This window comes from Suncus etruscus, chromosome X (genome assembly GCF_024139225.1).
Source record: "Suncus etruscus isolate mSunEtr1 chromosome X, mSunEtr1.pri.cur, whole genome shotgun sequence".
Taxonomy (NCBI): Eukaryota; Metazoa; Chordata; class Mammalia; order Eulipotyphla; family Soricidae; genus Suncus; species Suncus etruscus.
Genome location: NC_064868.1, coordinates 55886619 through 55899043, shown reverse-complemented (window position 1 = coordinate 55899043; position 12425 = coordinate 55886619). Strand labels below are relative to the sequence as shown.

Below are 12425 nucleotides of genomic sequence, written 5' to 3'. Positions count from 1 at the left end.
GGTCCCTCTAAAATTTAAGATATATCCTCAATCATTACAAAGTAATTTTGAGGAACTATAGGAACTTGTTTACAGAGTATAATCCACTTGCTAAAAATGGCACCTTTTCTTCTGGGAAGAAAATTCAGAATTAGATTCTACTTGGGACGAGAAGTAGTCTAAAATCAATGGTCTAGATTTGAATTCTGACCCTTTTAGCTTTGATAATTAAATTTCTCATACATAAATCTAGTGTATGTCTTCATAATGGTCTCATAATAAAGTAAAAATTTGGATACATAGTGAATAAATTAGTGCTTTTTTTCAGTTATTGGCTTAAGGCACTAGCAATTATAAGTGGAAGCAGAAACTCTCCCATGGAAATGGAATTTAACCAACTATTTCCAAGAGCAAACAGATATGATTAACAAAATTATTGAAGTAACACTGTAAGTTTCAGGCATTATACTTTACAGCTATTTTACTGTCACACTCACTATCAAAAATCTAATTTTCATGCATCCCTATATACTTCAACCCTCTTGTTTTGGGACCATACCTGGCTTATTCTTGACTTTTGACTGTGAGCTCCTGGATCTTTCCTGGCAGGGCTTGGGATGATGCCAGAGATCGAACCTAGTTTGGCTGTTTGTAAGGTACCCTATCCACTGAATTATCTCTCCAGTCCAAACATCCCTTTACTTTTTAATTATATAACCCCCTTCTCTTGTAATCACCAAATTCTACTCTATATTTTCTTCATTACTCAGGACCCATCTGTTCTATCACAAATGACAAGGATTCATTTCTCTTTGCTTTTTGGGCCATACCCAATCGTGCTCAGGGTCAATCCTGGTGGAGCTTGGGGAACCATGTATGGTTCAAACCCAAGATGAACAGAATATAGACTGTAGGATCTATAAATTGAAGGCTGATTTCTAGTTCCGGATAGTTGGGATATTAATACTTTATTGTATTTTCTGTCATAGTATTAATGTTTTATTTACCAAAAAAATCTTACTAGTTTTGTTATTCATAGATAATATAGGTATTCTATAATAGCCTTTTGCCATTATGCTAAAGATTTCAAATTTTTTTTGTATTTTTGGGCCACACCCATTTGATGCTCAGGGGTTACTCCTGACTAAGCGCTCAGAAATCGCCACTGGCTTGGGGGGACCATATGGGACGCTGGGGGATCGAACCATGGTTCTTCCATGGCTAGCGCTTGCAAGGCAGACACTTTACCTCTAGCGCCACCTCGCCGGCCCCAAGATTTCAATTTTTCTATTTAAAATCAAATAAAAATTTTAATACATTGAGGCAAGGCATCTGAGAGATCCTATAGTAGTTGAGACATTTATTTTTTTTATGCTCCACTCCCCAGTTCAATTCCTGGTACCCAGCATCACCATGGTCACTCCTGACCACAGGGCCCATGAACGCTACAGAGTATGATCAAGACCAAAAAATAATGGGTCACTATATCATACATGTTTTTTGTGGGATGTAACTCTTAATTAAGAATATTTTTAAGGGCCGGAGAGATAGCATGGAGGTAAGGTTGGGTGCTTGCAAGGCAAATACTTTACTAGCTGTACTATAGCTCTGGCCCTTACCATACAATTTTTGGTTTGTATTAAACCACTGTGAGATACAGAGTTTAAAAGTTGTTGATAGTTGAGTTTTAGTCATACCCAACTCTTCATCAGTGTTCATTTCCTGCCACCAATTTTCCCAGTTATCCGTCATCCCACCCCTTAGTGCAGTGGTGGGCAACCTTTTTCTTTCAACTGAGTCAAATCTCGCCAAAACCACGATTGAAATTTATTTTGAGAGCCCCATTTTAAAACTGAAAATACATAGGATGATACACTGTTTTTAGTGTCAATAAGTTTTTATTGAGAATATTCTGCATACAATTATCCACATAGGTGGGGGGATGCAAATAACACAACTAATAAAACAAAAAGTTTAGAATGATATTATTTATCAATAACGTTAACTTCCGTAAAATTTGCCTTACAATGTAGAGAAAATTACATCCTGACAATGACTGACAAAGTCACAGACACTAATGTGAACATTGGCCTTGGTACAGGGCTGCACACAGGGCACGCACTGGCAGAGGCTAAGAGCAGAGTCCTGACTCCTGAAGCGGCTGCCCGGCACACAGAAAAGACACATTAAAAAGTATAAAGAGCCGAATGTGGCTCACGAGCCGCGGCCTGCTGACCACTGCCTTAGCCTAACTCTTTGGCAGACACTTCTTTCTTCTTTCCCAGTTTTTCCTTTTAGGATTAGTGGTTTGCAATATTGTTACTTAAGGGAGTACCATTTCCAAATTTCCAAATCTTGTCCAGAATAAGCATTTCCAACTATTATTGTCATGGTGGTCCTTTCTTCATCTTCACTGCACTTCCCATACAACATTTCTATTGTCTTTGCTACTATATATTATTTTTAAGATTAAATGAAATAAAACTTATAAATGTAATGTACTCATGTTGAAAGTACTTAATGAGAACTATAATTGAAGGGTTATTTAAATATTATATTCTAATATTTTTCTTTAAAATTTTCATAATATTCCACTCATTTAGCTATTTTTCTATTAGTGCATAATTTTTTACCTTTTATAAACTATTGCATCATTCAACCCCTGGGGCAGGAGGAGATTTGGTAAAAGTAAATCCCTTTTATTGGGCATACTCACATGATGGATAAATTGTTTTTTTGGGGGGGGGATCACAGCAGTATGCACACAAATCAGTCCTGGCAAGCTTTGGGTAACAGATGGGGTCCCCCTATTTAATAATAAAGATAGAACCCAGGTCAGCCACAAGCAAGTCAAATGCCATACCTTCTTGAACCATTTCTCCCATTCAACAAAGATATAGTGGAAGTCTCATCCCCCAGTCCAGGGGCTACTGAAGCAATGCTGACAAAATAAATAATCCACACAAGGTTGTAGAGATAGAACAGGTATAGGAAAACTCCACCATCAGCTATATATTGCTGGTAAAAGACACCAGCGGGCAGACAGGCTAGCTGTGGAACCAAAACTGCAAGCAGTTACTCTAACCCAAGGTCTTTATTGGGAAGAGAAGGACTACCCCAATGTAGGGGTAGGGGACCAATCCAGAGGTACTTCCAGGGGCCCGAGAGATAGCATGGATACAGAGGATGGTGGTTTGAATCCTGGCATCCCATATGGCCCCCGAGCCTGCCAGGAGCAATTTCTGAGCATAGAGCCAGGAGTAACCCCTGAGCGCTGCCGGGTGTGACCCAAAAACCAGAGGTACTTTTAGTCTATGAGTGACAAGCACAAGCAAAGAATTATCCTGAATAGTGTGAAAAATGATTAATCCCAACAACTCCCCCTTGATTTTATAGAAAATGCAGAAATACAAGGCAAAACAAAATTGATAGAATGATGTATGCACAATCTAACTTATGATGCTTTTTACAGCCAAGTTTACCCTCTCTAGCAGTAATTTCCTGAGGAATTAGAAAATTTCCTCAACCACCTTAATGCTAAGGGATATTTTCTTTTTATTTCCCATTTTTAACTGCCTATGCAAATTAGCAGCCACTCTGAGGATTTATTTTATACTGGTGGCTACGTATGTAGCCCATCTCAAAAAAAATTTTTTAACAGAAAGGGTGAATTGTTAGATGACACTCTGCATTTAACCAAAACATTTCCCCAACTTCCTCTTTTCTTTTCATCTATCCTTTTGATATGTAAGTCCAACTGGATCTCACTCAACCCTCCTTTACCTAGTTGAATTTGTATTGGTAGAATGAAATAAAGTAATTAGTGTCCCAGGGTTCTATGCAAAAGATTAGTTCTTTATGATACTCTGTAAAGAATATTCCATGTATCCTGCTCCCTGCAAATTAGACACTTGAAGGCATGCAATTGACCTGGATTGATCCCTGGCATATCTCATAATGGTTCTTGAAATACAAACACAGTCACTACTTCGGTAGCTAAAAAAGATAGGAAACACTGGCAAATGGTGAGAATAAATCTTTCCCTTTTTATTGGTTTTGGGCCATACCCAAAGTAACTCAAGAGTTATTACTGGCTCTGTGCTCAGGCTCGAGGGACCATGCCAGGAATTGAACCCAGGTTGCCCACATTCAAGGCAAGCACCCTACTTTTCATGCTCCCTTAAGCTTCTTTAGAAGTACAAAGGTGTAAAGATATACTTACACTTCATTGCAATTAATTATACATTACAGATATTTAAATTTGTTTACTAATAGTTTTTGGACCACATTGGATAGTTTTTAGGATTCATTCTCAGTGTAGTGCTCAGGGAATCATATGGTACTAACAACTGAACACAGGTCTACCACTAGCAAAGCATACACTTCAATCTGTTGAGCTATCTCTAACCCCAATTTTAGTTATTTAGTTATTTAGGTGAGTACACACACCTAGCCAGGCCAGAGTTTACTCTTGGCTCTGTGCTCAGGGAACACTCTGACAGGAATTTGGGGACCATGAGCTATGCCACTATTCTCCTCACTCCAGGACAATGGGTTGACAGATGTCACGCTACATGCACTGCTTATCAAAGATGTGAGTATAAAGGGATGTAGGTTAGCACAGGACCAAGGATATATGTACATGCTTTGCATACCTTGGACCTCTGGTGTGGTCTTGTTAATGAAGTTAACCAAATAAACACACTAGGAATAGCTTCCTGGCCCCATGAGCACTTCTTGAGTGCCCCTTCATAAAAGAATAAAGGTCAGTTTGGTGGGTCCTGAGAGGCCACAAGGTGAGAAACAAAGCAACTCCATGATTCTCTCCTGACTGGCTTGGTTTATTGTTTGCAACTACCTGCTTCAGACCCTTTTGTTTGGAGTTGAAATTATAGTTTGGGGATTTATTTCACACAAAGATAATTTTAAGTGGGCTTTATTTTACACTTGATCTAAAGCTAAATACACTGGACATTTTATATTCTGTGAAAGTTTAAAAATGTGTAGTGTAAAGAAATAAGCATTTTCGTTGGCAATTTAGGTTTTCCAAGACTTTATTCTTTTTCTGTTGTCTTGAGGGAAAAAGACTGTCTGTACTTGACTTAGATTGATTTCTATGATAGCAACTGACCTTCAAGTTAAATTTCTGTACCTATATAGTTAAAGTTACCTATTTCATTGCTTCCAATCTCTCAAGTTTGTATCTTGTTCTCTACTTTCCCTCATATACATCCTTCCACTAACGTAGTAACCCATTCTTTACCTCTCTTCATCTATTCTCCATAAAGATGCTTCCTTTCCTTTTCAGAAAACTTTGATTTTGATAGACTATGCAAAACATTTTTGATATCCAATTACACATCAGCTTATAGCATGACAGTAGAATTATTTAATAAATCAGTTTTGAACAAGAAAATGTTATCAGAAGATACAGGGCTTAATTGCAGGGAGTCCTGCCACAGTGGTGCATGGGCTACTAGGGCCTAGTGGTGTTCAGAAAACCATTTGGTTCTGTGGAAGAAACCTGTATCCTTAAATACATTAGGCTTGCTTTTTAGCCCTTTAAGTTATCTATCCAGTTTAGAGGTGACTTTGAAAAAATTTGTGGGGAGTAGCAAGGGCAGATGAAAAACATCTGGTGTTTAAAGCAAGTTGAGTATTATAATGTCTTTATTATTTTGATATGATTAAAATAGGCATTGGCTCTAAGATTTATATGTTAATATCCCCTAAGAGTAACTTTGTAAAGATAGGCAGATGCCAGATAGCATATGGGTGGAACACTCAGATGGTGCTAACACTGAAGTCCTGGAGGCTGTGATCTATTTGAACTAGATAAAATAGCCAGAAGAAAAAAAAACAGTGAAGCTAGCTATACCAGCTTCTACACTTGGATAACTTACTGTATAACCAGGAACCATGGGCGCAGACCCTCAGTTCTCTTTGTTGCATCTCATCTTCGCAGTTCCTTCTATAGAAGGAGTTGGGGCAAACACAGAGAGACCCCAGCAAGCAGATTTCAACCAGTAGGTTTCGTTTTATTTATTGTTAGGAATTCCTGGTAAAGGTACAAACTGGAAAGCCTGAGGATGAATTCCAAGTTCTTCTTGGGCCCTAAAGCTGCTACTTACGTTGGGCAGACTAATTCCAGGCTTTGGAAAACGGTCATGATCAAAATTACACTGGAAAAGAAGCATTTCTATATTTCTGCAGTCCTTAGATCCTTAGGTGGTCCTCCTCTGTTACTGTCTTTGGAACTTTGAGCTGAGGAGTATTAGAACCTCTAATCTGCCAGATCTATGGGGTAATGAGGGATACCTTGCTGTGCTCAAGGCTTACTCCTGGCTCTCTGCTCACTACTTTTGTCAGTGCTTACCAGACCATATGTGGTACCTGGGAGTCAAATTAGGGTCAGCCAAGTTTAAGGGAAGTACCTTACCCCTGCACTCTTTCTCCAGCCCCATATATCTTAGGGATTTGAAAAAAAGGGAGCAAGGAGAACTCAGCAGCAAACTCTTAGGCACAGGCTGTTTTATAAGCATAGAGTGACCTAATCAAAATTATACAGAAAGGTTTTTTTTTTTTGGTTTTTGAGCCATATCTGGCAGTGCTTAGAGCAGGGGTCTCAAACTCAATTTACCTCGGGGCCGCAGGAGGCAAAGTTGGGGTGAGGCAGGGCCGCATAAGGGATTTCGCTTACCGAATATTCGTAATAAAAAAATTGCATTAGTAAGAAAAAAAATCGCATTAAACATTTGCATACTCAAAACGGAACTGCTCAGGGTATGCAAATGTTTAATGTGATTTTTTTTCTTACTAATGCGATTTTTATTGTGATTATTCGGTAAGTGAATAATCGGGAATACTGTGATATTTGAAGGCTGGCCGCGGGCCACAAAATGTTGTACGGAGGGCCGCAGGCCGTGAGTTTGAGACCCCTGGCTTAGAGGATACTTCTGATTCTGCACTTAGAAATAGCTCCTGGCAGGCTCCAGGGACCAAATGGAATGCTTAGGATGAACTTGGATTGACCATATGCAAAGCAAGTGCCCTACCTGTTGTGCTATCACTCTGGCCCAAAAAGTTGAATTCTTTATTGTCCTTTAAAAAAAAAAACTATGCCAAAAAAAAAAAAAGATAAAGGGGCCGGAGAGATAGCATGGAGGTAAGGCGTTTGCCTTTCATGCAGAAGGTCATCGGTTCGAATCCCGGCATCCCATATGGTCCCCCGTGCCTGCCGGGAGCAATTTCTGAGCATGGAGCCAGGAGTGGCCCCTGAGCACTGCCGGGTGTGACCCAAAAACCACAAAAAAAAAAAAAAAAACTATGCAAGAACGATTATAGTTACCTTGTAATCAGAAATATTTCTTATATGTAACAATACTGAACATTGGAGCATGCTGCAGAGAACCATGCCACAATAATACTTATGACCACTGAAGCCCCTAATATGCCCTGTTTGGAAATATGTTTCTTTGTTCTTTTTGAGGTGCTTGTTGAGACAATATAGGAAAGATGGTTCTCTGAACTAGAGATGGGCCAGAAGACAACTAAAACCCAGCATGGAGAAATCTTTTTCCCCTCAGCTAATTTTTTAATCTATTTTTCTTCATTTACTCATCAGGAATTTTAAGTGTGTACATATGGATTTTCAGACACAGTTTTCAACACTGTATATGTGTGTGTCCATATTTAGTGATACTTTGACTTAGTCTCAGAATTCCCCATGTTAATTTTAATTGGCACTTAGCTATAGTAGAATGTTTGTTTGAGGTGTTCACAACTTGAATCTTTGTGCTCAGGATTTGATCATAACTCCTGGTTGACCCAGGGGACCATCCTTGGGTCCAGTGACTAAAACCAATTTAGCTGCTTGCAGGACAAGTTCCCACTCTGTACCATTTCTTTAGCTCCTATAGTAGTAAATTTTAACATTTTTTGTTTAGCTATTAGGTATGATTTACTCTATTGAATAATCTATTGCATTTTGACATGTATATTGGTTTGCTGTTTTTCTACTGTAAAACTGTTATAGGAGATAAAAGCCGTTTATCATTCATTAAAAGTTAGTTTCCCTGCATCTCTATATTGTTTCTCTCTCTATTTCCTTTTTGTTCATACTATTAACAAAAATAGTTCCAAAATGTGTTAGATGGCTTTTTACAAAATGTTGAATACCATGTTTTTACCTGCATAAAATAAGTATAGTATATGTTGTATTTTTTTTCCTCCGGTGTTTTGGTTTGTTTTTGGTTTTGGACTATGTTGGGTCAGTGTACTCCCATCTAGCCAGTGCTTGGAGGCCCTGTGCTCTGGACTTTTTAGCTCTTTTCTGCTCCAGAGAGTAGTTAGGTTATTCATTGAGCAATATAAAGTTGCAAAATTGTTTTTGATTGAGTTTCAGGTTATAGTGTTCCGACACCAAACCCTATTACTGATGTCCACTTCCTTCCACCAATATCCCCAGTTTAGGCACTATTTTCTTTTCCCTTTTTCCTTTTAGGCATTGTGGTTTTATAATCCTGTTACTAATAGGATATCACACATAGCTCTTTACTTCCTTTCAGCACTTAGTTCTTGTCTGCGTGTCCACTTCCCTCTATCATTGTTATAATGGTTCTTTCCCTAACTTTTCTCCCCTCTTCCCCACAGTGGCAAGGTTTCTACTGAGTTTCCTTTCTGTTGTCTTTGGGCATTTTCCCCATCCTGTATATATACAAACTTATTCGGTTTTTATACTTATTCATGTCTATTCTTTCCCTTTGACTCATTTCACTCACCATGCTATCTATCTATCTATCTATCTATCTATCTATCTATCTATCTATCTATCTATCTATCTATCTAATCTATCTATCTGTAAATTCTAGCCTTTTTAGTGGTTGAGTGGTTTTCCATTGTGTGCCATAGCCTCTTTACTCAGTCATCTGTTCTTAGAAAGTTGGCTTGTTTACAGATTTTGGCTATTGTGAATAGTGCTATAGGAGCATAAGAGTGCAGTGCCTTTTCCACATTGTGTTTTTGTACTCTTGAGATATATCCCCAAGAGTGAAATTGCTGGGTCTAGAAGTTCAGTTCCTAGTTTTCTTTTTCTTCAGGGACTGTCCATTGTCTTTCATTTACTTTGGGTTTTTGTCTTTTGCAGGTTCTTGATTGTGAATAGTTAAATTGCTGATGTGAAATAATTTTATCCCTGTTTTAAGTGGATGTTGTTTTTGTTGTTTTGAGATCATTGGTTCTGCACTTGAGAATAACTCCTGTGGACTTTAAGGGGTGCTGAGGATTAAACTCTGGTTAACTGTGTGTAAGGGAAATGCCTTCTCTGCTGTACTATTTCTCTGGCTCCACGATATTGAGTCTTACCAAAAAGATTCCTTGCATTTATTCACATGACCATATGTTTTGTGAATATTGAAGAGGAATACACTATCCCACTTTCCGTCATTGCAGCATCTAGGAGTTGCACACATACAGACTATGTTGTTTTCACATAGCTGTGCTATTCACTGGGAGTCACACATCAAGTATATCAGCATGTGGGGAGCCAAGATACTCATTGAGGTTTTTCAGTCCTTTAGTTGTGCTTTCACCTGCTCACCAGGTGTTAAACTTAGTTGAGGCAAACAAACTCTGGTTGTGGTTCTTTCTTGGGGTCATCGCAGTGCACATAGAATGCTCATATGAAGTTTTTATTGTTGTTATGCTGCTTGTACTTTCTGATGCTTATACCTGACTGTATAGCTAGAAACTGCTTTGTATACTGGAAATCACGGAGAGCAGAGCTGCCAGAATTGTGTTTAATCCAGGTGGGACTTGAGGCACTCTAAACCCCTTTGTTATTATTCCTCAGGGCAATGATTATATGCACAATAGCTCATCTTTCTCAAATTAATAGCCCTGTGGGACTTTAAGGTTTATGTATCTGGTGTCCCAGAGCTGAGATGTTCAAGATTTCATAGTTGCACTGCTGTGGTCATACAGGTCTCTGGATCAAGAAAAGACTGCTGCCTCAGTTCCAGGTTGAACAGGGTTAAGAGTTGGTGATGCTAGATCCCCTCCCCCACCACATACAGACAACATATATATTACTTTACTAACCTTACTTCAGGGTGCATTTATTTTGCTGCACTCTGGCAGTGAGTTGTGGAGCTTGCATTTTTGGGAAGAGGGTAGACTGCAAATGTGATATAATCCCCTGATGGCTTTGCTTTAGTTTTACCTCTACCTTGAAACTTACCTCAGAAGTATGCACTAGGATGTTTTTGTTTCTAAGGAGAGCAGAGATGGTATCACCCATTAAGTTGTGAGATGCCACTGTAGTGAATTCTACTGCTTATTCGGCTCCCTTCAAATAATTTGTCTGATTAAAGTTTTTTTCTTGCTTTCTTGATTTGCATTTGTGTTGAATATCTTTTTTTGCCCCTTTACTTTCTTGGGCACTTATATATTCTTTTTTTTGGGGGGGGGGCACACCCGGTAATGCTCAGGGGTTACTCCTCGCTATGCGCTCAGAAGTTGCTCCTGGCTTGGGAGACCATATGGGACACCGGGGAATCAAACCGCGGTCTGTCCAAGGCTAGCAGGCAAGGCACCTTACCTCTAGCGCCACACCTGGCATTGCTCAGGGGTTACTCCTGGCTGTTTGCTCAGAAATAGCTCCTGGCAGGCACGGGGGACCATATGGGACACCGAGATTCGAACCAACCACCTTTGGTCCTGGATCGGCTGCTTGCAAGGCAAACGCTGCTGTGCTATCTCTCCGGGCCCGCACTTATATATTCTTAAAATTTAAATGAGTTCTTCTTGTTTCTGGGTGCTTGGGGTTTCTTGTTCTGCTCAGGGCTGACTGTGGCAGGGCTCAAGGGACCCCTCCCGTCCCCTCCCCCAAGTCAAGGAGTGATTGATGAGTTGCCCGTGACAGGACAAGTGCATTTTTTTGTTTTAGTTTTGGCACCATATTTAGTGGTGCTCATGATTACTCTGAGATTAGTGCTCAGGACCATAAATGCTAACATTGAACCTTTGGCCTCTTGTATGTAATGTGTGCTCTCCAGCCTATTGAATATATCTTCATCACTCCTCTGTGGGGATTCTTCCCCCTAACAAAAATTTGGATATAGCCCTTGGTAGAATTAGGTATTAGAATGCAAAGGATTTGCAAAAATTGAATAGAAGAGAACGTGGAAATAGTAGAATAGAAAACAAATATCTTTGAGGCAAGCATAGAATAAGTCTACTTAGGATCTTTTAGATGTAGAACAACATGGGCAAAGAATGGAATAGGACACTGTCAGAACTTTACTTTTAAGATACTTTTAAGCCTGCTAATTAGCTATGTGAATTATCCCAGCCTCTCATACTCATGTAAGTATTGTATGCTAATATCTCTGTCAACTTAAATAGTGTCAGCCATCCCCCATGCTTGGATATGAATAAATGTGGTATGAATAAATAGTTGATACCCTGAGACTAGTTAGGGCTTCCCAGGCAACCTTGGATAGTCCCTATGTGTTGGTCTTATTCTCTGTTACTGACTCCTGCTACACAGGTCAAAGGTGCCAGTCTAATATGCTTTAGACAGTCCTCATTTGTTGTCTTCATGTACCCCTTTATATTATTAATTTAAGAAAATTTTCCACCTTTTCTAAACATTTGCATGCCTGTTACCCAAGTAATCAAAATTTCTTGGATATTTTGTATGGATCTGGCTGTTATAGCCTCTACACACACCTTTCTTGGTAGAAGAATGCTAAATTGTTGGACATTATAGCCCCCACATGCACCTTTGTGTGGAAGAATGCTAAATTGCTGGGGGTTTCATAAGAAGTACCTCTTGGTCATCTTGCTAGTATCAGTCCTCATGTTGCTTTTAATTTTGTATTCAATAGTATCATGTCCGTTTGCATCCCTGACACTTTTGCTATATGGCAACTCTGGATATCAGATTTTTATACCTATGAATTAAAAAAGAGAATAGTGACAAGTCTGTGTGTGTGTTACAGAACCTGTGATTTACAAATTTATTGATAGTTGAGTTTTAGTTAATACCAGTCCTATCACCAGTGCTCCCAGGCTCCATCACCTGCCCTGATTCTCCCGACAACCTCTGTTTTATTTGTTTTGGGAACACACCCATACTTCAGGGTCTGTGCTCAGATATCACTTATGGCTGTGCTTGGAGAGGACCATGGGAGGTGCTGGGGTTTCAACTCCTAGAATCAGAGTCCCAAGCAGTAGTATAGCAAGTAAGGTGTTTGCCTTGCACCAGTTGACCAAAGTTCAATCCCCAAAGTCCATATGATCCCTTGAGCCCACCAGGAGTAACCCCTGAGTACCACTGGGTATAGCCCACAAACAAACAAAAACAACTTACAGAATCAAGCAAACATTCTAGAACCAGATATGCTACTTGCATGTATGTGGCCCACCCAGGTTTGGTTCCCAAG

The 12425-nt window shown here is 39.4% G+C and overlaps 1 protein-coding gene across 4 annotated transcripts in view; it reads left to right on the top strand.

The window, feature by feature from the left end:
* HUWE1 (HECT, UBA and WWE domain containing E3 ubiquitin protein ligase 1) overlaps positions 1 to 12425 on the top strand; it is a 170016-nt gene that overhangs the window by 40919 nt on the left and 116672 nt on the right. The gene's annotated exons all lie outside the window — the stretch shown is intronic.